The 7,780-nt window shown below is 45.3% G+C and overlaps 1 pseudogene; it reads left to right on the plus strand.

The window, feature by feature from the left end:
- Positions 1–358: 358 nt before the first annotated feature.
- On the plus strand, positions 359–1,400 carry LOC147732580 (transforming growth factor beta-3 proprotein pseudogene; annotated as a pseudogene).
- Positions 1,401–7,780: the final 6,380 nt, after the last annotated feature.

Here is a 7,780-nt window from a genome sequence, read left to right on the forward strand (position 1 = left end):
AACCAATACCCCCTCCCTCCAAATTAGCCATAACCCTCAAACTAAGGTTTTAAATGGCATATGTTTATGACTATTTGTTCTTAATTTTTATTTCTATTGCTTTTAATAATCAATAAAGAATATGTTTTAATAAATGTAATCACAGGAGATGTAGATCAGCAAGTCATGAGGTACGGAAATAATTATACAAAAGGGAAATATGGAGAGTAGCAGGGAATGCAAGGAAACTTCTTTTGAGAATTTGAAATTCTCAGGAAATACAGTGCTCAGCAAAAGTACAGTCAAAGCAGAGAAGCTTAACACTGCGGAGCCAAATTTTGCCTGAACTATTCCCACATTTCCGTTAGCAGTTTCACCTATGAGGGAGGGAGTTTGGCCGCCTCCTGTCAGAGCCTGCTCCACAAACGACGACGGTGCTGTTGACAGTTTGTTTTATGACCTTGTTCTCTGTCCAAAAGGGATAACATCAAAAGTATTCTGTTTCAACGTGTCAGCGGTAGAGTAGACAGCCCTAACCTCTTTCGTGCTGAGTTCAGGGTGTTCAAAACTCCTAACCCAGCGGCCAGGCGCAGCGAGCAAAGAATACAGCTGTTCCAGTTCCTGCGCCCAGATGAGCACATTGTCAAACAATGCTTCATCAGCGGGAGAAGTGTGCTGACCAAGGGCATAGCGGAGTGGCTGTCATTTGATGTGACGGAAAATGTCAGGGAGTGGCTGACCCGCAGAGATACCAACCTCGGCCTGTAGATAAGTGTGCACTGTCCCAGCAACACCTTCCACCCCAATGGCGACATCCTAGACAACACGCATGAAGTGCTGGAGGTCAGATTTAAAGATGGCGAAGATGACTTTGGGCGTGGAGATCTAGGGCGCCTAAAGAAGCAAAAGGATCAGCACAACCCCCATTTGATTCTCATGATGTTACTGCCACATCGCACTAAGAGTCACTCCCGGAGCCACTGGAAGAAGAGAGCCCTCAACACAAACTACTGCTTCAGCCAGGAGGAGAATTGCTGTGTCCGATCACTCTACATCGACTTCAGACAAGACCTCAACAGGAAGTGGGGGCATGAACCCAAAGGATACTATGCCAATTTTTACTCAGGGCCGTGTCCATACCTGTGCAGTGCGGACACCACTTACAGTACAGTTTTGGGTTTGTACAACACATTGAACCCTGAAGCCTCTGCATCGCCATGCTGTGTACCCCAAGACCTGGAACCTCTCACCATCTTGTACTATGTGGGTCGAATGCCCAAGGTGGAACAGCTGTCCAATATGGTAGTTAAATCATGTAAGTGCAGCTGAGATGAAAAGAGTGGGGACTAGCCATCAGGCAATGGACTATGAGAGTTGCCACGGGGCCAAGGTACGAAGCCAGACATCCTGCACTCCCTTTTTCTGGCATGTCTAGCCAATGGGGAGTAGGAAGACAAGAAGGACACAGCCATCCATAGCCTCTCTTTGCACTCAAGTCTCAGGCAGTGTCACCTGGACTACAACGTAAGTAGCAAGAAATTCAGAGACACAACTTTAATCAGATTCCTTACATGGTGGGCTGCTTGTGTCCCGAGGCTCTTACATTATTGGAACTGAACCTAGACCTGTGTCCTAATTGAAAGAACGCTGCCAGCAAACTGAGAAGCAGGGACCACTGTGAACTGTAGGAAAGCTTAATGTCGGCAAAGCTTCAATGCTACGCAGGGATCTGCAAAGTTTATGGGAAAGAAGCCATAATCTAGGCAACGAAACAGTGTTTTAGACTGATCACATTGGCATAAATGTTATCCCTTCTGCTGCTTTCATCCTTGAATACCACTTCAAGTTAGCGGAACAAGAGCGAAAGACCTGGACTGGACGCTACTCTTCAGATTTTTTAAGGTTGCAGCCGACACCCAGACCCCCTTCCGATCGCAACCCTACCTTGCAGTGTGGCAGAATATAGAGACTTTTTATGACTTGTACACAACCACCAAAGCACTTGGAAGTACTCTGAAATCCCTCAGATGACTCAGTGCAACTTCCCCGCCAGGTCCTAGAAGCGGAGGAGACCTATGGATATTTTAATATTTTATTTTATTAATTAGGGAAAGACAAAAGGTTGCTTGCTCCTCAAGCGTTTCCTGCATTAAAGATGGACCTCAGACTATTTGTTCTTAATTTCTATTGCTTTTAATAATCAATAAAGAATATGTTTTAATAAATGCAATCCCAGGAGATGTAGATCAGAAAGTCATGAGGTACGGAAATAATTATATAAAGGGGAATATGAAGAGTAGCAGGGATTGCAAGGAAACTGTTTTCGAGAAGTTGAAATTCTCAGTAGGTACAGTGCTCAGCAAAAGTACAGTCAAAGCAGAGAAGCTTAACACTGCGGCTATAACATCGGCCAATGAGGAGAGGGAGCAGAGACTCAGATGAGTGAGCAGATGTCTGTGTATGGCAGTAAATGCGGCAGCCTTTTCTGGACTGACCCTTGCATCTGGCTGTAATCTTTTCCATAAGATGCAGATAAGAAGTGGATCCATCATACCCGGTGAGCATTTCAAGCATAAGGAAAATATTGCTAGAATAAGATTGGCATCTGGTGGCAAGACCAGGAATAAGATCAGAATCCCTGGTATATAGTGGGCATCTGGTGACCACCTCCGGTATCTGGTGGCCATCACTTGCGTTATCCTTTTTGATAATTTTACAGACATTTTTTTTTAAATAAATGATATAATGCATAATGAAGGATCGTTGACTTTAAGTGGGCATTAAGTGGCCAACCATGACTTAAGGTGGGCATTACTGTCACAAGGTGGGAATTCTTGGCAACTGGTACCCTGTCCTCGCTTAAGATGGCCATACATGACACTTGGTGGCCAAACCTGAAAACTGGTGAGCATCATTGGCATATGGTGGGCATACCTGCCATGTTATGCTGACTTTCCGGCACATGAGAGAAAACTGTTCAAGTACTTCAATGGTAAATGTGAGTACTAAAGAAAAGTGACAAGTGGACACAAGTAATGCATTTACAAAAAATGTAAATCAGCATTTATGAACAACATTTTCTGTTTTTAAATAATCACATTTCTTTAAGAAAATTCATGCTGTGTTGGTGGTCTTTATTGCTAATGCTATGTCCTGTGTGAGAGAGGGCACTTGCTGCTAAAGGTGACATTTCAGCACTCATTTGGAGGCTATTCATCATCTATATAAGGCAGAGGTCTTCAATCTGGGCTGATCGAGGGTGCTCACGGTGGAGGCCTAATTCACACCGAGGTGTGAAACAACATCAAAGCCTCATTAACAAGTAAACGGTCTTTTAAAGACCTGTCAAGTACTCGGGTGTGGCTGTGTGTGTGTGTCCCTGAAGCCGTTTCGAGCTGTGGGGGGAGGGGAAGTTGGGGGGGGGGCGGAGGGGGGCTGGGGGAGCAGGCTGTAGTGTAGCCCTTTGAGGTCAACGGATATTGCGCGCCTGGAGCTGTGGGTCCCGTGACACGTCCCCCGCCCCCATCAGGGAGACACAGAGATGCCCTCCCATGATCGGGAAAGAAGGAAGAAGACCAGAGAGATACTGACCCCCCCCCCCCCCACCCCTCCATGAGAGAGGCACAGAAAAGGTGTGTGGATGTATGATGGGTGAATGGATGGATGTAAGGATGAAGGATGGATGGATGTGGAAAAAGTTGGGTGGATGAATGATGAATGATGAATGGGTGGATGGATGGATGAAAGGATGGATGGATGAAAGGGTGGATGGATGGTAGGATGAAAGGGTAGATGGATGAAGGATGTATGGATGGATAAAAGGTTGCATGGATGAATGATGGACGGATGGATGGATGTGTGAAAAGATGGGTGGATGAATGATGGGTGAATGGATGGATGAAAGGGTGAATGGGTGAAGGATAGATGGATGAATGATAGATGTATGGATGTAAGGATAAAAGGGTGGACGGATGAAGGATGAATGGATGGATGAAAGGGTGGACTGATGAAGGATGGATGGATGGAAGGGTGGATGGATGGATGGATGGATGGATAAAAGGTTGCATGGATGAATGATGGATGTGTGAAAAGGTGGGGGGTGAATGATGGGTGGATGGATGGATGAAAGGGTGGACGGATAAAGGATGGATGGAAGGATGAAAGGGTGGATGGATGAAGGATGGATGTATGGATGGATAAAAGGTTGCATGGATGAATGATGCATGGATGGATGTGTGAAAAGGTGGGGGATGAATGATGGGTGGATGGATGGATGAAAGGGTGGATGGATGAAGAATGGATGTATGGATGGATAAAAGGTTGCATGGATGAATGATGCATGGATGGATGTGTGAAAAGGTGGGGGGATGAATGATGAGTGGATGGATGGATGGATGGATGGATGGATGGATGAAAGGGTGGGTGGGTGGATGGATGAAAGGGTGGGTGGGTGGATGGATGAAAGGGTGGATGGATGATGGATAGATGTATGGATGGGAGGATGAAAGGGTGGATGGGTGAAGGATAGATGGATGAAGGATAGATGTGTGAATGTAAGGATGAAAGGGTGGACGGATGAAGGATGGATGGATGAAAGGGTGGATGGATGAAGGATGGATGTATGGATGTAAGGATGAAAGGGTGGATGGGTGAAGGATAGATGGATGAAGGATAGATGTATGGATGTAAGGATGAAAGGGTGGACGGATGAAGGATGGATGGATGGATGGATGAAAGGGTGGATGGATGGAAGGATGAAAGGGTGGACGGATGAAGGATGGATGGATGTATGGATGGATAAAAGGTTGCATGGATGAATGATGCATGGATGGATGTGTGAAAAGGTGGGGGGATGAATGATGGGTGGTTGGATGGATGAAAGGGTTGGTGGATGGATGTATGGATGAAAGGGTGGATGGATGAAGGATGTATGTATGGATGGGAGGATGGGAGGATGAAAGGGTGGATGGATGTATGGATGGATAAAAGGTTGCATGGATGAATGATGGATGGATGTGTGAAAAGGTGGGTGGATGAATGATGGGCGGATGGATGGAAGGGTGGATGGGTAAAGGATGGATGTATGGATGGAAAGATGAAAGGGTGGATGGATGAAGGATGGATGGATGGATGGAAGGATGAAAGGATGGATGTATGTGTGAAAGTGTGGGTGGATGAATGATGGATGGATGTGATGAGGTCTAACAGGCGCATTTGTGGTTGTCAAAAGTTGATGATGAGGAGTACCAGTTTCTAGAAGCTTTTGTCAGAAGGGGGTCTTTACCCCTAAAAAGGTTTTACAAGGGGGTCTCAGCATCAAAAAGTTTGAAGACCTCTGATATAAGGTGTGGGCTTGAACCACCTTCATTATGCCATATGTAATTGGTGCTGGTGTAGAAAACAACCTGCCATTTGAATGGCCTCCTACTGCTTCAGTTGTCTGGGGATGCTAATGGGGATGAGGGGAGCAGCACAGACCACTGACACCAGGTTCATGTGAAAAAGGCTGATTTATTAAAAGAGGAGCACATCACACAAAATGACTTTGGCCTTCACCTTACAGAACTACAACCTCACTATACAAAGTTACTCACCTACGTTTACGCTACCTCCCACCCCTAAACTATCCCACCCCCTCCATAACAACTTAATTCATCAATATTGTACATGCTCGAGGGCTGGTCAACTGCAACGAGACCTCTAAAACCAAACTCAGTCCATAACACGTGGCAGCCAGCTACCTGTGAATCTTCCTTAAGTCTTCCTTAATGCATTTTATCAATGCTAACCCTTTCTGTTTATCAGGACACTTAACCCCCCCCCTATTGACAGTCTATTTAAAGAGGGAAGAAGCACCCCCATTTCACTCCCCTTTCCTAAACCAACTGATGGAATACGTAGTGGCATGGAAGCCGAAATTCGGCCGGAGGTTGCTGGAACTTGCGTGTCACTCTGCCTACTTAATGAAGGAATAGCTCACAATTGATATCTTCAAACCTGCAGCCCAAAGCCTGGGAACTGTACCTGAAACATAAATAAAAGGTAACGACCGCACCACTATTCAGCAAGACCCCTCTTCAACATAATTCTGGAAACAATTGGATGACCACCTACCCAGATCCATTATGCTCCCCCGCCTATCTGCTTCTGTAGCCATACCTATTCTAAAAAAGTGAGTTCCAAAACTTCGCTCAATCAAGCCAATAAGAGACAGTAGCTTATGTATTACAACCAACAATTAAAAAGACGTGTCTGGTGTACCATCCTAATGCTGAACCTTGTCCTCCCCAAATCACTGTCCGAGGCCGGAGAGCTGCCCCCCAGGGGACCGGGCATAAACTGGATACAGGATATACCCAAGAAGAATACTCCTGTCTTCACTCCTTTTAGCCATTTCGGATTTGCACAGCCAGAATCGCAGGCCTTCCTCGGACAGGCCTTACGCTTCCCTGAGAATTCCCCTACTCCCTCTTCCCCCAAAAGCTCAGAAACCCTAAAAGCGCCAAAAAACATCCATGACATAAGAGCTGAGAACAGCATTGTCTCACCTTTATCCCTGAAAATGTTTGGAAGGGTGGTAAGCAGTGCCCTGAAAATGTCCAATGTCAAGGGCCTCCTTTTGAGACCAGACTCACCAGCTTCCCTGGCCCAGCCTTCTAAAATTCTCCTCCCGAGCTCACCCGCTGAGGGGGCATAGCCCCATAAGAGCTTGCCCATAAATGCAATACTGTTATATTTCATATAGGCACTATAATATAGGCCTCCGTAAGCTCGTTACCCTTCACCTATATTCTCTCCCTACATTACACTTGTCCCAGTTTACAGGACTGAGCTTTTACCTAGATATTACACTGCATTCAGAACGCAGGTTTTCCCTAGTTCGAAATATCATACATTATGCATGAGAGTTCTTGAAAGCACAACAGACCTGTCATCTCCTGTATAAAATCTATGTACAAAGTTCATGCCCAACATCATCCTTAGGCCGACACAATAATACAGCAAGGTAGGACCCCTGGGGAGACCTATGGGTTTATATACATCATATCTTGCTAAGATAGTTAGAGGAGATTGAAACTTCCTGGCCGACACACTGACCAGAGACGCTGAGGTTCCTGCATGCAGACACTCCAGCTCGCAGTACTCTAACATCCCTTGTGGGGTGTCCAGCTCGAGACCAGGATGGAGTCCCATAGTCTCACTTCAGGTAATGGGGTTGACTGAATCCTAGAGGATTTATTGGCTTAACACTTACACCCATGCTAGGTACACTTAGATACATCTATATAGGAGTACACATCTTTTATCATGTGTTTTATATACTTGAATGTATTCATGATTTTAGTAAGATGGTAGGACTATACCATCCTTTTACCTTTATAGTACTGTTAATCATTTATATCTTTTATTGTCTAACGGTTGTTGCAGCACATCTATTCTACCCCAGATTAACAACTGTTCAATAAATGATTATTGAAAACACCCAGCTCGTTTTATTTGGCGTATCTCTCTGATACAGACTAAGTAAGCAAGAGTGACTGAGCGAAAGTTAGTATATTGTTTCCACGGCCCTGAGCGATCAGGGTTGTCATGTTAGTTGGTTGCTAAGAACTATCCCCTCCTTGGTAAGAGGGAAGTATAGTGGCATTGTAGGCTAGTTGGTAAAAGAAGGCCAACATACCCAGTGGGGGTGCTAAGAGTTTGTCTGACACCAATCCAACAGTGTATGTTGTCTAAACGCGCAGATCCTGTATATTATTTATATGAACTACAGAACATGGAGCCAATGTTGGTTGGGTAC

This window comes from Lissotriton vulgaris, chromosome 2_1, assembly GCF_964263255.1.
Source record: "Lissotriton vulgaris chromosome 2_1, aLisVul1.2, whole genome shotgun sequence".
Taxonomy (NCBI): domain Eukaryota; kingdom Metazoa; phylum Chordata; class Amphibia; order Caudata; family Salamandridae; genus Lissotriton; species Lissotriton vulgaris.